This window comes from Myotis brandtii, unplaced genomic scaffold (genome assembly GCF_000412655.1).
Source record: "Myotis brandtii unplaced genomic scaffold, ASM41265v1 scaffold506, whole genome shotgun sequence".
Lineage (NCBI taxonomy): Eukaryota > Metazoa > Chordata > Mammalia > Chiroptera > Vespertilionidae > Myotis > Myotis brandtii.
This window is the reverse complement of record NW_005369287.1, coordinates 2,428,449-2,448,772: the sequence shown is the minus strand read 5'-3', so window position 1 is coordinate 2,448,772 and position 20,324 is coordinate 2,428,449. Positions and strand designations below refer to the sequence as shown.

General features: G+C 46.1%; 1 long non-coding RNA gene across 1 annotated transcript; it reads left to right on the top strand.

Moving 5' to 3' along the window:
• Positions 1-3,033: 3,033 nt before the first annotated feature.
• Positions 3,034-18,565, top strand: LOC106727954. The gene is made up of 3 exons (XR_001364187.1): positions 3,034-3,072; positions 6,584-6,590; positions 18,553-18,565. It is a non-coding gene; the product is annotated as an uncharacterized LOC106727954 (long non-coding RNA).
• Positions 18,566-20,324: the final 1,759 nt, after the last annotated feature.

Below are 20,324 nucleotides of genomic sequence, written 5' to 3'. Positions count from 1 at the left end.
AAGCCTGGTCTCTTTTATCCTATAGTGGTTGGTTCTAACAGGACTCTCTCATTTGGTCAGTGGACCCCAAACTTGGAGAACTTTGTTGGAAATCCATTCAAGGAACAGTCATGTTTTCCCGACTCTTTGCTGGGGGGGCCATCTGCCAATATCTTGGAGTTGTGTCAGGTGGTGGAGATACATTATTCTTAGACATTTCAGTGTTTAAGTTGAGAGTGTGGACTTTTCCAAGTTATTCTCTATTTCTAACCAAAATGTAGGTGTGGCTGGATAGCTGACCCCTGCAGAAGTCTGCATGTCTCTTGGTGAGAAGGCTGTAGAATTATAGAATGGATGTTGGAGATTGTCCTGTCCCTCTCCTATCTTGTTCAGATGGGAAAACTGAGGCCAAGAGAGTGCCATTTGGTTTATTGTAGCAAACCACCAAAGAGTGCCCACTCTGTGCCAGCGCTGTGCCAGGAACGGAGGCCACACAGGAGCATGCCACAGGCTCCATCAGTTTAGGGATCAGTGCTCAGCTTATTCGTCCAGTTTGTGGATCTGCTGTAGCCCAGGCCACCCTGCTGGTGAGTAGTGAAGACAAGTATGGTGTGTGTGTGTGTGTGTGTGTGTGTGTGTAGCCCCAAAGGCCCAAATTCAGGATCAATCCGTAGCCTTATTCAAATTCATACGAGCTTTAATAGGAGAAACTTACATACCCGGGCAAAGCAGCTGCTTCCAGTGGTGGTGGGCTGGGAAAAACCCACACCCCTCCCAGGACAGGTTCCTTTTCAAAAGGGTTAATAGCAAACCATATGGAGGGTAGTCACCATATGACCAGACCACCAGAAAGAACATGCATTCCTAACTTAAAAGATAACACGAGGCAGTTGTTGCACTCTACATGTTCGTTAACCCCTCTCCTGGGGCTTGGCATTTGTCTTTGGGTAGCTTTTCAGCTTTCGGGGCCGTCAGCTTAGCGTGAGGCTGCAGAGTCACAGAGAATGCAGCACTTCCCAGACACCTTTGCTGTGGGAGCCATATTGCATCTCTAAAGTGAGTTCCCCTACAAGGTACTATAGAAGGATGGCTTTCTTCTCCTTCCCTCCATCCCTCCCTTTTTTCCTTCCTTCCTTCCTTTTTAAAAATATGGCACTAGTTTCCCCCTTCTCTTTCTTCCTATTTCCCCTCTGTTTTTAAATTCTGATGATTTTTAAGCCCCAGGGGCTATATATTTACCAGGACCCGAGGAGTAAGCAGCAATATTAGCAATTCCAAGGACGTGTTTGATCACTTTGTCCTTCCCCAAAGGCCGCATACAAGATGTGCTTTCAGACAGACCTGAGGAAGCAAATTTTATTTTTTTCATTTGTAGGAACTTGCCTTGAATTCTGAGAGGGGAAAAGAAACCAGGCTAGTAAAGTTAAAGGCTTTTTGTTGTTGTTGTTGTTGCCTCAGGAAACACCTTCCGTGATAGCTAAACTCAAAAATACCCTCTAGACAATGCTGTCCAGACTGGAATCCCACCACAGGTTACGGTAGGCTGCCCTATTTCTCCAAGTTCTCACCTCTCCTTCTCTTCAGGTTATATTACTTGATAGATTTTATGGTATAAAGAAATGCTGAATTAAAAATAAAGATGTTACCTCCCTGGCTGGTGTTGCTCAGTGGTCAGAGTGTCAGCCCTCACACTGAAGGATTGAGGGTTCAATTCTCAGTCAAGGACATGTACCTGGGTTGCAGGTTCAATCCCTGGCCCCAGTTGGGGTGCATGCAGGAGGCAACCAATTGATGTCTCTCTCTCTCTCTCTCTCTGTCTCTCTCTCTCTCTTCCTCCCTTCTTTCCATCCACTCTCTAAAAATCAATGGGAAAATATTCTAAGGTGAGAATTAACAACAACAAAAAAAAGATGTTATCAACCATAACTGGAAAAGTGCTAGAGACTGTCTGCATATATTATTCTCAATGATATTAAAATCTCATGCAAATAGGCCCCTAGCCCTCCTCACTGTGGCCAAATCTGTTCAAGGCCACTGTCTGCGCCTCCGTGTCCTCGCTGACCAACAGGAAGAATTAGACACCTGAACATCAGGCACCTGAAGTTTGCATGTAATTGAGCTTCCAGGTCTCTAAAAACCTTACATTTTATTCACAAACAAAGGCATCTGCTACTAATTAAAGTATCAGGGTATAATTATACCCTTTCTTATTGGTAGATATGGAATCTGACAGTTGCTTAGATACAAAATAAGCAAGTGCAGATTGCGTTCTGCGCCCTTCGCCGGCTGGGGAGATGGAACAAGGGAATTTTCAAACGCTCTGCATAAATGAGTCTGGGTGCCCAGAAAATGTAAAGTTCTGAATTATCATGGGTAAATTTGCCTGGGAACAGATGTTAATCCCATCACGAGTCTGTGGTTTGAGCTTTACTGTCATTCAATTATTTCCCTGTCTTGGTCCCCTCACCTCTGTACTGCACTCCAACCTCCAAACAGAAAGATCCATCTTCCCAATTGTCTAACCGACAAAGCCGTCCTGAGCTCTAACAGTGCTGCAGGGAGAAAGCAGACGCGGCTTCCTCAGGGATCCTAAAGCCAGAAGACACCTGTGTGGAGTGGCAGGGCTGGGTGGTGGCCAGGTCAGCCTTTGGGCTAGACAGAGTTTCGCAGGGAGCTCAGGAGTGTAGGTTTGGCATCCTGGGAGCCTCCTTGTCATTCTATGATACCCTCTCCTCCTGCTCAGATAGGTCTCCACATGATGCAGTTAAGGAAGTTCCCTGCTAACCCTTCAGCTACAGCAGTTCAGGGACCAGGTCTTTTTTTTATGTCACTCAGTATATCTTCAGTGTCCAGCATGGCACTTGGAAGGTACTCAGGAACTAGGTATTGAAAAGAATGGATTCTGTTGACTCCCTGACATGCAAGTCACCCTGGGAGAGGTGCTATTTTCAACTGTAGGAGTCATTTAATCCCCAATGTGTGTGAATTGATTAGGTCAAGACTCAGCAAACTACTGCTCCAGGGCCAAATTCTGCCTGCCAACCTGTGTTTGTGTGGCCTGTGAGCTAAGTATGGTTTTCACATTTTGAAATAGTTGGGGAAAAATTCAAAATAAGAATATTTGATGACACATGAAAATGACATGAAACCCAAATGTGTGTGTCCATAAGTAAACATGTTAGTGGAACACAATTATTTCATTAATTTGCATATTGTCTTTGGTTACTTTTACACTACAGTGGCAGAACTGAGTCTTTGCCCACAGAGATGACATGACCTATAAAATCTAAAATTTTACTACCTGGCCCTTTGCAGAAAAAATTAGCCGACCCTCTATTAGGTCATTGCCTAGGGTTAGCTTTTTTGTTGTTGTTGTTAATCCTCACCCCAGGATATTTTTTTCCCATTGATTTTTGCTTTTAGAGAGACTGGAAGGGAGGAGGGCAGGTGAGAGAGAGAGAGAGAGAGAGAGAGAGAGAAAGAGAAAATGATGTGAGAGAGACACATAGATTGTCTCCTGCATGCACCCTGATAGGGGCAGGGATCAAACCTGCAACCTGGGTATGTGCCCTTGACTGAGAATCGAACCCTTGACTCTTCAGTGTGTGGGCCGACATTGTAATCACTGGGAAATACTGGCCAGGGCTAGGGTTACTTTTGAATTGGGGAGGAGTGGGATGGAGGACTGAGAGAGGGTATAGTGCTGGCCAGGCTAAGGAGAAGACAGTGGGGGAAATCTGGAGGAACACATTGGTTCTCTTGGCACTTCTGCCAGCCGGGGCCCTTGCTCAGTGGAAGTTTCCAGTTTCTCATTGTAATTCTGATGAATGCCCTCAAGGAACGCAGTGATAATCATTCCTCAGACTGCTGCACTGCTTGGATGCAGTATCTTTCTCTTGTTTCTTGATCGTTGTAAATCGCTCGTTCCAAATGCTCTTTCTCTGTCAAAGACATAAAATTTTGCCTCTCAGACAGTGTTTGGGTAATAAATCTGTAAGTGTGAGCAAGTGTGAGCTGGCGCTCGTCTTGGGAAAGCAATTGTCTTCAGTCTTCAGCCTCTGGCAGGCACCCCGTGTGTAGCTGTGCCACATTTTAGCTTCCCAGGCAGTGTTGACCCCACCGGTAGGATGGGTAGGATGCCATGAAGCTTTGTTTCTAAGCTCCTAGCCAATGTGGAGCCCTACCCTTCCAGAGAAGTGCCTTTGTGATTAAGCTGGCAAGGATGCAATCAGCCTAGTTAAAGCCTTGATAATCCGCTTGATCCATCCTAGCTATCCTTCCAAATCCTAGGAGGCATCTTGTCGACCCGAGGCTCATTTCTCTGGGCTTTACAGGAGCACCTCCTGGAGCACACGGCCTCACACTGTTTTCTTATCAGCCATCGAAATTCCGAATTACACTCTAATTTCCCCCAAACCCCACACTTTATTGGGAAAGAGGTTACTTCTCTGTGGGTTCCTGGAGCCCTGGCTCATCTCTAGGTATCAAAAGTGCCCAGTGTCTTGGGATGGTGTAGTTAATTGACCAAGGGATAGGTTTGCTTTCTGAGTGACAGTGATTAACACTGGTCTTGTCTACCTTAAATAAGCCTGGTTTTTGAAAATCATAACCAATAAGAAGATTGTCATATCTTTTTTTAAGGGTTGCCTAGCAAGGCTTCCTATGGGAGCACTGGCCAGTTATCTGAACTGAAAATTTTATTTTGGAAGTAATGTAGGAAATGGTTTGTGGGAATGGAATACAAGTTTCTACCTTCTGAATAACATCATTTGTTGCATCTGTTAGGTACTACGTATTTTTCTCGGTGTTCTGCATGTATTTCCTCTGGTTCTTACCCACATTCTACAGAATAGATGTTATGATCTCCATTTTACAGAGAAGGAAACTGGGACTTAAATAGGATGAATGAGTTGCTGGAAAGTCTATGGACAGGAAATGGCACAAGTAGGATTTGAACCCATGAAGTGTGACCTCAGAGCACATGTACTATCACATGATACCGCCCCTCTGGAATGACACTTCAGCTACCTCATACGTTAAGGGCAGACAGAATTTTAGAAAGAACCAAAATACAAAAAAGTTAACAAACTGGACTGTTGGAAATGCAGACCCTGCCAAACTGTGGTTATCCATCTGAACTCCTATAGGCATCATTTTGTTTAGCTAAAATTTTCATCATCTTCCTTACTACACATTTAATTTAGTGTTAAAAGGGTCTAAAAGCCATAAAGGATAAGAAGGCATATAAGGAAAAGTTCATGTGTTACTCCTGGGAGATTTCTCAGAGGCCTCCTTAGAGGAAAGCAAAGATAATATGAGATTACAATAATGGTCACAGTTCCTCTCCCTCCCTCTATCCACAGTGATAAGCATTCCTCTTTGCTCTGTGACCTTGAAGCTTCTCCCATCAGGAGGTGGGGTCTGTTTCTCCATCCCTTGAATCTTGGCTCGGCCTATGACCTGCTTTGGCCAGTACAATGTGGCGGATGTGACCGAGTTCCAGTTCTGACACAGGAACCAGCCCCAGAGAGCAGCTCCTCAGCTGGGTGATGGTTCTGACTCCCACTCCCACTTTGCCTTGGAAACTTGCTACACACCCTGCTTTTCACCAGTCCGCTTTCAGGGCTCGCTGCTTGTCCCTTTTGGTTGAGCGGTCTTCCTGGGGTGCAGAGGTGCCTCCTCCCTTCCTTGGCCTCCTTTCAATTTTCTCACAGATGTCAATAAGCTCAAGGAAATTAGAATGAATGAGGGTGTTGGAGGTGGAAATGGAATGCTGGATGGATTTGAGAGCTATCTAGGAATTAAAATGGACTGCATTGGATGTGGGGGTGATGGAGAGGGTACTTTCTGGGCTAGTTCCCAGGCTTGTTTTGGGTATTAAGGTGGGTGGTGGTATCGTTTTGTGAGATGGCGTAACATAGTGGGTGGCCACGACTCCCTTGAGTGACTGTCCATAAGTCGTTAACTATCTGGATGCACTGTTTCCTCAAGAATAATCACCTCAAATGGTTCTTGACAGGAACATACAGGGAAGGCTGGCAGCTCTAAGTGCTCACGAACAGGAAATCATTTGCTGCCTCCAAAGGACACCCCTGGAGCGCCAAGGCTGGCTGCTGTTGCCAGCCTCCGGATGCTGAGCTCAAACCATGGAGACATCCTTGATGTGAACAAATGAAAAACAAATTAACGTGCTTTGGAATGAATGATTGGATCCCCTTCTGACTCGATTGCTTGTGTTTCCTGAAAACTTAATTTATTTTTAGTCTGAGAGAGTACGTTGCCCTACAGCACCAATCTTCTCCAATGGCCGACACCCAGGGGGTGAGGTGCAACCCTCAGGCTCCAGAAAGAGACCAGTGATGACCCATGTGTGCTTGAGCCCAAATCTCAGCACCTGAATCCAGGTCAGCCCCTCACCAGGCTACCTACACAGCCAGCAGCAGCAGATAGAAAGCCAGGTTCCAGGCACCCGTGGGCAGCCTGGGAGGCCACCTCTCCATAGGCAGGATCTGGCAGAAACCCAGCATCTTCACCTTCTGTGGCCACAGGTACCGGTGCCTTGGACTGCACTTCTCATTGCTGCCTGGTGGACATGGAGAGCGAGGTTATCAGTGCAGAAAGAACAGATTTTGGTCCTGGGAAAGGGAGAGAGAGAGAGAGAGAGAGAGAGAGAGAGAGAGAGAGAGAGAGTTTGACATACACACACTTCTCTCCCTCCATGTAAAGAAATGACTACCAAGAAGTGAACTATTTGTAGATAAATGTGTATTTTTTTAGAGTATAGTCTTAAAAGTGCCTTCTATTTTAGTTGAAAGAAATGGTTTTAAAATGTATGATGTGATTTCTACCTTTTGAAAGCAGAATACCCTAAGATCAATTCAGCCTTAAATATCTTTTTTATTATGGAAAATTTCAAGCATTTACAAAAATGGGAGAATCGTGTAATAAACCCTGTGATCCCAACAGCCAGCCTCAACAATGATCAAGTCATGATCAACCTTGTTTCATCTGTATTCCTCACTTCCCTGTGCCCCAGGTTATTTAAATTCACTCTGTTTATGCTGACCTCAAGTCATCACTGTGACAGTATTTGTGTGGTTGGTACACGTGGTACATCCCCCCCCCTTCTGTGTATTTCTGTATCCTTGGTTTTAGGAGGACTCTCTCTGTTTCCTATAATCTAGTCTGGGAAGGCAGATAGCTAAGGTAGTTGAAATTCTGTGTTAAGTAGGAGCACATAGGATTTGAGTGAGGCTTTCCTACCTGGATTGGAATCCTGGGTTTATCTTGCGCACTTACAGGCTGTTTCTGAGGTTGAGGACTTTTCATGTCTTAATGATGGGAGTGTTTTATTTTGCTGTGGTCTCTCTCTCTCTCTCTCTCTCTCTCTCTCTCTCTCTCTCCTTGAAAATGAAGTCATTAGTAATAGATGCAAAGAAATGGGAAAATATTCATTTTGGGGGGAAATATTTTGAGACATGAATGAGAAATTCCGAGTATACCCAATACATCATTTGTTGTATGAAAATGATGGAGTCTGTCTTGTTTGAGGTTCAGCATCACCTCCTGTAGCTTCACTCAGGGGCCCCTTTGAGGAATCACACTCAGTTTTGCACCAAATGCCTCCAGACTGTCATGGTTTTTCCCATCTTTTGCTCGCTGTTTGCTATCTTTCCTGATTCCTTGGTTGTTCACTGTCTCAGCTGTTGGAGATGACACAGGGAGGCACTGTAGGTAGCTGGGTCAACCAGATAACCAGGCCCATTCCTATCAGTGTGTGTGAGATGGAATCCCTAAACCCCTGTTTTCTACAAAAGTGCTGAGAATTCTCTGAGCTCGGATGGGCGTGCCCAGTGACAGGCTCCGAGGACAAAGGTGCAGGCAAGATGGATACAGCTGGGGTGTGGTGGGGTAGTTGTGGAAGGGGAATCATGAAGATGAGAAGGGAAAAGCTTGAGGGTCCCCCAGGAACGCTCAGTACCTTATAGTCAACAGGAGCCCCCCCTACCTTCCAGCACCTCCTAGCACTTTCCAGCACCCTCTGCATGAGGTGTCACTCTCTGGAAGTTACGGAGGTTAAGCATGTGCATCCTAAGGAGCAGGCATTCCGGGCATTTTGGGGAGGTTTCCAGCATCTCAACTTCAATGGAAGAAACTAGGATTTAGATCAGCGGTTCTCAACCTGTGGGTCGCAACCCCTTTGGGGGTCAAACGACCCTTTCACAGGGGTCGCCTAAGACCATCAGAAAACACATATAATTACATATTGTTTTTGTGATTAATCACTATGCTTTAATTATGTTCAATTTGTAACAATGATAATACATCCTGCATATCAGATATTTACATTACGATTCATAACAGTAGCAAAATTACAGTTATGAAGTAGCAACGAAAATAATTTTATGGTTGGGGATCACCACAACATGAGGAACTGTATTAAAGGGTTGCGGCATTAGGAAGGTTGAGAACCACTGATTTAGAAGCTGTTGAATTTGCCTACTTTCTCTTCTTTATTCCCTCTTAATCTCTGCCTTCAGCGGTTTCCATTTTTATGTTATCTGCCTTTCACAAATGTTTGGCAAAAACATGTCCTTCAGGATGAAATCCCGAAGGCATGCCATCAATCCTTGAACACTGAGAGTGCTCAAAATGGCGCCCTTGTTTTATGTAATTAGCTGCAGTTCATGAAGAAAGGAGCGAGGTGAGGAGGAGGCCTGGCGAAGGGGGTGAGTACTGCAACAAGCACCTCCATAGAATGGCATGATGGTGAGTGCGTTCCAAGATTGGCACGGGGGTGGCAAGTCGGCGCCCTATTCTGCAGACAAGGAATGCGAGGTAGAGATTCAGGAGTTTGGCCTGTGCTTTTCCCATCTTACTACTTACATTTGTGCTCCCTTCCTTGGGCTACCCTGGGCCCCCAGACTTATATTTTGTGTCCCCTCCCCCTCCCCCATTCCCTTTCCCTTTACTATCACTATCCAGACTTCCACTTCCCACGCTGGACTCAGCTTCCTGTCTCCCTCTTTCCATCTTCAGATCTCTCGGACCCCTAAACCTTCCGGTTCCAACACTATGTTTTTTCAGGTTGAGAAGAAGGTTCCCCTCCCCCACCCCCAGGTAGGGGCCTTGTGCTGGACAAAGAGGTGAACCTTGGCTTCTTGCTTTCTGTCTTGACTAAAATGGAATTGATCTTATCAAAGGTGCTGACTGAGGGCCTGGAAGCCACCAGGTGTCCGACGACAGAGGCATCACTTTCCAGAGGCTGTGTGTGTACATGAGACCCCAAGGATGGGTGGGTGCTGGTGGGTGGGCAGGGAATGCCCCTGAGGGAGCTGACCCAATGTCTGAGAGCAGGCCTTGAACTTGGGGCTTCCCCTGGGAAGGAGAGTGAGTCTTGGCCCCCAGTGACGGGCCGGTAGGCATCTCTGAGTGAGAATGTGGTAAAGGCACAAAGTTCTGTGGTCACAGCAATACCTCCTTTTCTCTCTCTTTCCTGTTCTTAATCCTCTCACATGAAGGAAAAGGTAGATGTTGATAATGAAGACCCAGGGAACCTGCTGAGCCAGCCCGAGACCAAGGAGGGTCTTTGTGCTGCCCTTAGAAGGTGATAACAAAAGAGCCCATAGATGGGAATGATGCCTTATCTTCTGGAAGTGATCTTATTGGTGGTGGTGCTGGGCTAAGAGCTGTCCTCCAGATCCTGTTGAACTTCTTATTTATCATTGTGTTAATCTGTAATGTACTTTTGAGTACTTATCATGGGCTAGGCATGGCGCTCTGGGCCTTAGAGACATTGATTCCTCAAGACAAGCCTATTGTAGGGACCATTATAATGGGTACTTTATAGATGGGTAAGCTGAGGCCCAGAGCTGTGCTGTCTCCTAAGTGTTACCCAGCAGTTCAGCATTGTGAGTGCCAGAGCTGAGATTCTAGCGTCCAGGTCCATGATCTGGAGCAGCTCTTGGCACTACCCCTGTTTGAACCCTGAGCTGGGCCAAGGATAGGCTGAAAGCTGGGATTAATGCTGAGGGTCAACTCTAATGATGTGTGGTTGGCCTCTTGTTTTATTTTCTCTTTCCTGTGTCCCTGCTCTGGACAGGGTCAGTTCTCCTGTGGTCCCCTGATTCCTCAGTTCTTTCTGGAGGCGAGCATCTCTTCCTGGACCCTTCTTGGACCAGAGTGGCTGGCCCCAGATTTCCGTTTGGCTCTGTCCCTTCATCTCACCGGCTCGTGTAGGCAAAAGTGTGGTTGCATCAGCCACACGTTGTGGATCGTGTCCTCAGATTCCCTGTGGGAATATGACAAATGGGGGAAGGTGGGACTTTTTTAAGGAAACAAGTGTGGAGCATGCTGTGCAGGCATTCTGTAGCTGTGCTCCTCAAGAAGCTGTGAAAGTCAGCAAGGAGTGGGGGAGGCCCGTGGCACTTGAGGCCACCCTCCCACTGATAGCTCCAGGGTGTGCTCAGGACAAACCAGAGGCGGGGCTTTTCCAGATCCGGAGGCTTTATGGGAAATGGTTTGCAAATTGGAGCTCTGGGGTGCAAGCTTCCGAGGTCTTTACCTAAACTCTTTATGGGCTATCCAGGTTTAGGTGACCTGCTGCAGGTGGGCGCTTTCAGGTTCCCTGTGATGTGATGGTGTGTGTGTGTGTGTGTATACATACGCGCACCTGCTTTTGTCTGGGGGGGGGGGCATGGCTAAAGCTAGTTACCTAACTGATGTCAGTGCCTGCAGGCTGTGAGTCCCTGCGTGTTTGCAGATAGTACCCTGCCTAGGGTAGCTTTGCAAATCCAGGCAGTGGCTCAGCAGGATCAGGGTTCTGGAGGCTGCATAATCCATTATAACTTCATGGTCTGTTGGCTTAAAGAACATCTTCATTTTTGAAAGCCTCGCTGTATCCTAAATATCATAGAACCAAGTACTTAGAGCGAATGGGTGGCACATTTGGTTCAGTAATTATCTTGAAAAAACAAATACCCTTATTACTTCAACACTTCTTAACATCTATCTTTTAAAACGTCCATGCCTATAACCTGTTTTGTTTCTGCTCAAAGGTTTGCTTCAACTTCACCCCAAAGGGTTAAAAGAACATCTCCTTCCAGCAAGGCAGCACTGCCCTCTCCCGTTGGTACCTTCCCTTAGGATCTGAGGTCCCTGCGCCCTTCCTCTCTGTGAAGTAATTAAGAATGCATTTTATAGCTAAGATTTTTTTTGTCCCTCTGAGGAAAGAATACTTTGCATCTATTTGAAGTTAAAAGGATAAAGACTCTGAAATCTGGTACAATGCAGAGACATGAATCCTGGTGAGGGCAATGTTCAGCCTAAACAAGATATTCCCAATAATGGGGACCCAAAGATTAACTGCATTTACTCTGGAACTAGATTCTTGGATGTTAATTGCCTATAAAGTTTTTTCCCCAGTCGGCCATCTCCTTAGCTAATTTGGTGTACTTCCTGCCCATTGTAGCCATTTAGCAAATAAGAAAATCTTGAACTAAACCATTAGGCAGCAGTAACAATTTTCAAGCAACGTACAAATCATTTTTGGATTAACTTTGGATTATCCAAGTTAGTGCTTTCCGTTGATCACAGTTTATAAACATGGCTTCCTACTCAGATGAATGGAACAACTTATGGGTTTATCACTTTGTGGACCCATTAACTTAAGTGCATCCTCTGATCACACAGCCTAACTCTGGCTGGTCATCGCCCAGCTGCATGTGTTGGCACCTGGGGGACCAGGTGAGGGTGAGTGGTCGACTAGGCACAGATTTGAGGTTTAACTTATATACAGTAAAGTGAAATCTGAAATGCAAGCTCGATGACTTTTTACAAGGGCACACACCCGTGTGCTCACCAGGATATTTCTATCATCCCGGAAAATACCCTCCCAGGCAATACCCACTTCTGGAGGTAACCACAATTCCTACTTGGTACCAAATTCAGTTTTGCCCACCTTGTACTTCATAGAAAGGGTATCACACAGAATCTCACATAACGCCTGTGAGAGTCATCCACGTTGTTACATACGTCAGTGGCTTGTCCTGCTTTATTGAGAAGCAGTATTCCATTGTGTGAGTGTGCCACAGCTTGTGGACCCCTTCTCCTGTTGGCGGGCACTTGGGCTGTTTCTAGTTTTGAGCTACTTAGAATAAAGCTGCAATGAGCATTCATGTACAAGTCTTTTTGTGGCTACAAGAACTCATTTTAAAATGGATGAGACATAGGAAGACAAAGAGAGTCAACAGATTTTCAGTTATTTGATGCGATAAAACCTTTTATGACGGAGAGAAATCCGAGCCTGCCTGGATTTTGAGACAGGCTAAATGTGTCCCCTCTGAGATGCGTGATCTCATTTGAATGTGTTCATCCGATGAGGATGTGTGAGGAAATAAATTAATCATGGTGCCTTCAGCTCAGTCACAGAGTTCCCTGCAGGAAGGGGGGCTCCCAATGGACTCCACTTTTGATTTGTTGGGGAACCAGAGACCCCTGGGAGTGAAGTTAAGATATTTCATCTTCTGTGTCGAAGAGGGGGACCACAGGCTACCCACTCCTGGTGTGTAAGGGGGGGCTCGACTTCTCCTATTGGCCCTGATTCCAGTTTCTGAGCAACGGTGAAGGTAAAGAAGGGATGTATGTGCTCCCTGCTCCCAGTAGTAGGAGTTCAAAGTCAGCAGATTTCCCAGGGCCCAAGGCTCTCCTCTCCCCGGCGGTGTGTATGTAGCAACATGGAAGGAAGGCCAGCGCCTCGTGACAGACAGCTTAACCTTACCTGCCTGCTGCGAGGTACACGCACCATCCCAGAGAATTGTCTCTTAACACTGATAAACAGCAAGGAGGAGGAGAAAGTCCTGACAAAATATTACAGCTTAATTGTATTTCTCAGCTGGGCTCGGGAAATCTGCTTCCTCCTTAGGCTCATGCTATTTAGCTCGTCTCCCAGCCCCACAGGGGTTCTTTAATTAACCCTTGGTGGGACAGCCCCTCTGCACGGGGTGGGACTGCACTGTCAGGGACGCTTAATGAGGCCGTCCCCGGCGCTCAGGTTGGGGAGGGTTGCCTTCATTAGGTGCATGAATCACCCTGACCTCTGGCTTCCAGCTGCGAGTGGGACAGGAGGACACACTGCCCTCGAGAATAGAGGCTGCTGGAGGAGGGGTGTTGGGGGGGGCAGTGGTGGGGAGCGGGAGGGAGGAGGCACAGCTCTCTGCTGGCCTGGTTTTCTAGTGCACAGGTGTTTGCAATTCTAAATAAATGTGCAGTGTCAGTCCTCAGCAGCTTCTCAGCTGAGACTTCCAATGACGCTGAGCAGGGAAATGAGACTGGCCCTCTCTGGGCACTTGTCGTTATGTTGGATGGACCCAAATTCAGACCTCATTACAAAGAAATGATAGCCTGGGAGAACTGAGTTTGGGGGTGCCAGAGACAAAGAGGGGTGGTCCCCTGTTTGAAATAGTGTGTGCCCTTGAAAACCCCCCTCCGTGGAATCTGGAAGCTCACGACTGTGGGTGTTGTGGCTTTTTCACTTTGAGAGGTGTCTCCATGTTTGCTGGAAAGTTATGGAAAACACTGTATTTGGACTATCCATTCAGAGAGAGAGAGAGAGAGAGAGAGAGGCCAGAAACCTAAGGTAGCCAAAGCCTTTCCCCTTCACAGAGCAGTGACTCACAAAGGCCCATCTGGTGGTCTTGGCCAGCGGGGGCTGCTTGTTTCACCTGGGTGGCCATCCTCTCCTGCATGTGTCTGTTTATTTGGTCATTTGTTCACTCACTTAGACTAAACCCCAAGTCCTCATTGTATTGGGTTCAATAGTGTCCTCCCCAAATTGGCGTCCTTCCCTGACCCTCAGAAAGTGACCTTATTTGGAAATAAGGTCATTGCAGTTATAATTAGTAAAGTGAAGACGAGGTCATCCTGGGGTAGGGTGGGCCCTCATCCAGTACAACTGATGTTCTTATAAGGAGAGGAGGGACTCACAGAGGGACACATTCAGAGGAAAGACAGCCATGTGATGACAGAGGCAGAGGCTGGAGTGATGCATCTGTAAGCCCGAGAACGCCAGGGATGCTGGCCACCCCCGGGAGCGAGGGCAGAGCCATGGAACAGATTCTCCTTCTGAGCCCTCAAGAAGGAGCCAGCCCTGCAGAACCTAAAGTTTGGGCTTCTGGCCTCCCAAACTGAAAAAAATCAAGTTCTCATGTTTTTAAGCCTCCCAGTGTGAGGTGCTCTGTTATGGTGGCTCTAGGGAACCATCATCACACTCATCTCGGCTGGGGAGGCTTCTGGCTCTTTCTCCAGCCTCATTCCTCACCACTCTCCCCTCCGCTCCTCTGGCCTCCTGACTCATCACACATGTAGAACACACTTGGCTCTCAGGGCCTTTGCACTTGCTGTCCCCTCTGCCTGGAACTTTCTTCCTAGATAGTCCCAGGACTTGCTCTTCTATTGACCCCATTCTCTGCTCAAAGGTGACCTCTTCAGAGAGACCTGCTCTGAATTTCTCATCTAAAACAGCCTCTCTTCTGTCACTCTCTGTCTCCTTACACGGCTTTCATTTTCTTCCCTGCTGGGATCACTCAGCAGCAGACATCACAATGTATGGATGTGTATTTGTAAGCTCTCTGAGGGCAGGGACTTTGTTACTTGCTTCTACGTACGTCAACAGAGCTTGGCAAATGGTAAGTCCTCAATAAATATTTATTGTTAATATTACCCTGTGCTAGGTAACCAAAGCCAAATCCAGTTCCTGTGCTCACGGGGCTCGTATTCTAGTAACTGACATACAGAGACATAAAGAACACCTGGGCTTAAGGGAAGGCGAGTACATGTAAGTGGGATTTTACCTGGTTTGGGAGGCCAGGAAGGATTTCCTGAGCAAGGGATGCTTGAGATTTGACTGTAGAATTGGAGTTGCTGAGGCAGGGAGGGGGCAAAGGTCGTCTGGTTGTAGGGAGTAGGGGTGTGTTTGAGAGAGTGAGAAGGCTGGTGTGGGGGAGAGTGAGGGGAGAGTGAATGAGGGGCAGAGGAGCCAGAACATCCAGGGCCCTATAGGTCTTGAAAGGACTCTGGTCCTTGTCTTGCGTGATGGGAAGACTTTGGAGGCGTAAAGACTGGAGAGATGCGGGAGGGCATAATATGACCGGATTTATGTATTGCAAAATTCATTCTGACTACAGCACAGTGAATGCCTTGGGGATGACCAATGAGGAGATTGCTGTGGTTGATATGGTGGTAAGTGGCCACATTAAAGAGCTATTCAGGATACAAAATGGACAGGATTTGGTAATGAGTTCTGGTTAGTGTGTGAGGAGGAGAGGGTTATAGCAAGGGGGAATCTCAGGTTTCTGACATGCACATTGGAATGGATTATGGTACCATTCACAGAGTAAAGGAATGCTGGAGGGTGTGTGTGTGTGTGTGTGTGTGTGTGTGTGTGTGTGTGTTGGGAGAAAATCTTGTGTCCATGGAAATGTCTGCAGCATTGCTGTGTTAGGTGCCTTCCAGCAGCTTTAGTGCAAATGAAAATGAAGCCTCTGAAAGAGCTTTGGTTCTGAGAAGGCCTGTGCCCTTGTGGTAGATTGGTGTTGTCTAATGAACCGCAAGACTTGGAATGCATGCCCTTGTGCAGCCCCTCCCACACTGGCCCTGGAATTGGACCTGTGATTTGCTCCGGCCAATGGGATACTGGCAAATATGAAGCAAGCAGAGGCTAGATAAGGGCTTGCACTTCAGGGCTTGTCCTGTGGGAAGCCTTTCTGGGAAGCTGCTGCCATGCTCTCCAGAGGCTCAGGAAGAACACCACGTGGTGAGACACTGCGATGAGTGACCATCTTGGAGGTTCCAGCCCCAGCAGAGCTCTCACCTGAATGTAGCTTCGCGAGTGACCACAGCTACACCACACGGAGCAGAGCACAGTCCAGCCTCGGAACCATGAGGAAGAACAGCATGTTGTTTTATTTATTTTAAAAATATATTTTTATTGATTTCAGAGAGGAAGGGAGAGGAAGGAAGAGATAGAAACATCAATGATGAGAGAGAGAATCATTGATTGGCTGCCTCCTGCATGCCCCTTATTGGGGATCAAGCCTGCAACCCAGGCATGTGCCCTTGACTGGAATCAAACCTGGGACCCTTCAGTCCCCAGGCCACACTCTATCCTCTGAGTCAAACCAGCTAGGGCTAGAGAGTGTTGTTTTGAACCTTTGGTGTTGGGTGGTTTATGATGCAGCACTCGTTAATTGAAATGGATCCTTTCAGACAGCTCACAACGAGGGAATTGCACTATTGTTGGGCTCTTCTGGGTAGAGTCTCCAAAACAGACATCTGTTAGCCCCCTCTGCCTACAAGGTTTCTTTTGTCACCTCTCCCTTTACTTTGATTTCAGTTATGGCCTTGTCGAGGGCAGTGTGTCTCGGGGATGCAGGCAGGACTAGAGAGCAATGACTGATGGGATGGCCTTCTTTCTTCTTTTCTCTCTTCTGTCCCATTTTCCCCTTTACCATCCCTTCCATGGCCTGTATCTATGCCTGGTTTTCCTTGCTTCCCGCTTCTTCCTCTTCTTAGCTGTGGGGAGCCCTCAAGGCTACAGAAACTTCTGAAGCCTGGTTCAGAATATGCATCAGTGCCCACCCTCTATTCCTTTGTCTCCTATCCTAGCACTGGAGCAAAATTAGGTCTCCTTTGTCTCTTTTTAATGAACAGGTTTAGCCACTGTAAGCTGGCTATTATATTGGGCTGAAAATGCTGTTTGTGAGCCATTGTCAACCGAGACCTGGGACCAACACTGACACCTCCTTAATTATGTGCCATTAATGATGTACATGCTGTAGTTAGGGGAACATTGCGGATCCATTTCCCATTTTAATTCTGTGCTGTGTTATATGAAATGCTAATGAGTCCAGAATTCTCAAAGGTCATAATCTGAATACATTTCCTTTTTCTCTTTTTTTAGAGGAGTGGGGATAGGATTCAAAACAATTAAAATGAAATTTACTTCATCATTTGGCTAACAACATCCTCGACTGTACTAATTATACTGAGATATGTATTCATTTGCTGGTCATTTGCACAGATGTGAGTGTGTCTGATTTCCTGGAAGGCCCCCATCTCTGAATTCTACACAAGGTGTTGTGTGTGTGTGTGTGTGTGTGTGTGTGTGTGTGTGTGTGTGTGTTTTAGCTGCTCACCTCATTGATTATGAGAAATAACTGGGGAAAAAAGTCCACCCAAACCCTTACAATATGGAAAGTGCAAATTTAGCACAGCCAGCATTGAATTTTCCAGGGAGTCATTTATCATCCTTAGAAAGTTTTGATTCTCTGCAAATAAGAAAGAGAAAAGGATGGTAATTGCTCTGCTCAGCTAATTGACAGAATTGTGTCAGAAAAAGGAGGCATTTCAACACTGCCTCCGATGATGACATTTGAAGGTTGTTCCTATTCTCTCTTTCGCTGCTAAATTAGGTAATCATTATTTCCCTGCGAATCTTATTAATCTAATGCTTGCTTCCCCCCACCCTCCGTTAAGTTTGAGATTCCGACAGAAATGGGAAAATGAAATGCCGAAGGTCAGATAATAGTTGGGCCAGCTCAGGTTGTACTTGCCAGTTTTGTGAGGACAGGAGGTAATCCGTTTAAATTGTAGTCAGGGGAATTCAAGCCATCTGTTCCAAAGGACCTTCCCATTATATGAATGGAACCCAGAAGGTTTGAAACTTCTGCTGGTGGATTTTTAGAATAGGTTAGTCCACTGCCATGCTGAGATAGTGGAGGTCAAGAAGCTGGGAAGAGCCTACGACAGTTCTCAGTCTTATTCCCTTTTCGGGTGGCTTCAGTGAAGGGGTGGGGGGGAGGAAGGGGGACAAAAAGCTCCACTGGGTCCTCAGGGGTAATGATAATCTCCAACTATTTTTTTTCCAGTCTCCAGTGTTTACCTATGCCGCCATCTTGCTCGGCCACCGGGCTCCAACTATTTTTTTTCTGTCAAAAAGAGTGCTCATCAGATGTAGGGCTTATGACATGGCTTCTGATGAGACATTCATGAGATAATGGCTGCTTTTAAAAGATTCATGTTTGGTTTTCATTAGATCTTAAACCAAAATGCAGTTTATGATGGAAACATAGACAGTCTGGGGGCAAAACCAGCAATTCCTCAGTAGGACCAGTTGACATCTGTCCTGATTACTCTTGGAAAATAGCTGGATGTCCAATGATGATGAAGGTGATTCCAGTTGCTGGTGGCCTGTTGATTGCAAATCCTACTCCCTGTAGTCTCTGATGGAGTTTGGGTGAGACTGCCCAAACTCAATCTGTTTGCCCCTGGGAGTGTTCTCACGCCATCCCCACTGCATGTCCTCTTGTCCCTTCCTGCCTCTTGTTCTCCACCTTCTGCCACTAACCCATGAGCATCCAAGGTGAGGGTTCCCCAGCTCAGTGCTCCTTACGGCGGCCTCTGGGAATAGCAGCCATCCCTCGAGATGATGAGGCTGAAGATACTTGGAAAATGCATCCTGGGACATTTCCTGCTCACCTGTTCCTTCTAGCTTCCCAAATTCTATACAATTCCAAGAAAATAGAGTAGATGATGAGTGGGTCTCTGTAGAATCAAAACAAATTTGGAAAATACTGTTTCAAAGCACATTACCTGGATTGACCTTTTGGATGTTCCAAATTTTTTGAACCAGACATTCTGAAAACTAAATAGTTCTTTTAATATAATCATCTTATTCAACGTAGTTATCAATATTTAACATTTTAGACAAAGGCCTTTATGAAAGAGAGTCTAGCTAATTTCTACCTCCCTGGACCCAGAGGAAGAAGAATTTCATGTTTTCCTCTGGCAAGTTAGTCAATATCAAATCCTGCATCAAAGAACAGGTTCCCTGGTCTCTGATTCCCACTTAAAGAGGAAGTGATCTATGACAGTGTCCTTGTTCAGGAACAACAGAAAACGATTCATGTTTACTTGAAACAATCTAGTGAATGGCCTGGATGCTTTCTTCATCTTGTTTTATGATGTAAATAAGTCATTTTTCTCCCCTTCACAAGACATTTTCCATTGTAACTCCAATCTTCAATAGAGACGTTTAGTAAACAACGTAAAAAAATATGGAAGAAAAACATCATCATTTGAAAAGTTTCATTAGTTAACCTATTGCTCCAAGAACACAGAGGCAACTAAGTTTCTTCTCTCTCTCCCTTTTTCTCCCTCCAACATTGCCTTTGTGTTTCTTGGTGAATGCCCGTTACCTTCTAAAGTTTTCACGGAATAAAAAGCCAGAATGAAGAGCAAGGTTGAGCAGTAGGATGGTTGTGCCGGTTGCACTTCCCTCATTCAAGAGTTATTCCATGCCCGGCTGGTGTGGCTCTGTGGTTGAACATCGACCTATGAACCAGGAGGTCACAGTTCGATTTCTGATCAGGGCATATGACCGGGTTGCGGGCTGGATCCCCAGTGTGGGGCATGCAGGAGGCAGCCGATCAATGATTTGCTCTCATCATTGTTTCTATCTCTCTCTCCCTCTTCCTTCCTCTCTGAAATCAATAAAGATTTTTTTTTAAAAAAAGAGTTATTCCATTCTTTGTTATCCCTTTGGCTGGGGAAACCTCACCTTGGTTGCTCATGGGTTAGTGGTGGGAGGTGGAGAAAAATTCTTGATTTCTATTTTTATTTCCTCTGGCTTCCTGTTAGTTTCACTTTCACATTTACTAGTATGGACCATGCCCGCTAGGGCCCTTGCATACATTAATCACAGGGTGGTCTCTTAGTGAGCACATCTGTACAGGAGCCGGGAGCTGCCATAAAAGAAATGGATCAAATTTCAGCTCTCGGCCTGGTTTTGGTAGCATCTGACTCACTTTCACGGCCCTAGCGCGACACCGTGGTAGTTAAAACAGCGAAGTGATATTTATAGGGTAATTTTGCTCAAGCCTGTCATAATTTTCTTCCCTGGGTAAGTCTGGATGTCCTTTGTTACAGCTCTAATTACACCGACAGCTTTTCACAGGGAATGTTAGAGTAGAGGTTATTTAAATATGAAACAAAGTTTGACATCAGTTAAGAGTGAGTGATTGTTATTTCCTAACATATATGTTAATGTAACCTAAACTTTCTGGCCTATTCTCCTCTCCGAATACGATCATTATTTTTATTTTATTTTGTCATTTATGCTCTTTATTTTATTCCTGAGGCAGTGAGAGAATTGTGCTGGTCTCCTTCCTCCCACCCAGACAAGCCTTCACCAGGAGTCCTCAGTGAAGATGTGAACCGGTGGGGCACGGTTCCGAAGCTCTCCTTCGTGAAGCCCTGTAGCTGCAGGTTAGGAATTTAGTAGCGCTCCT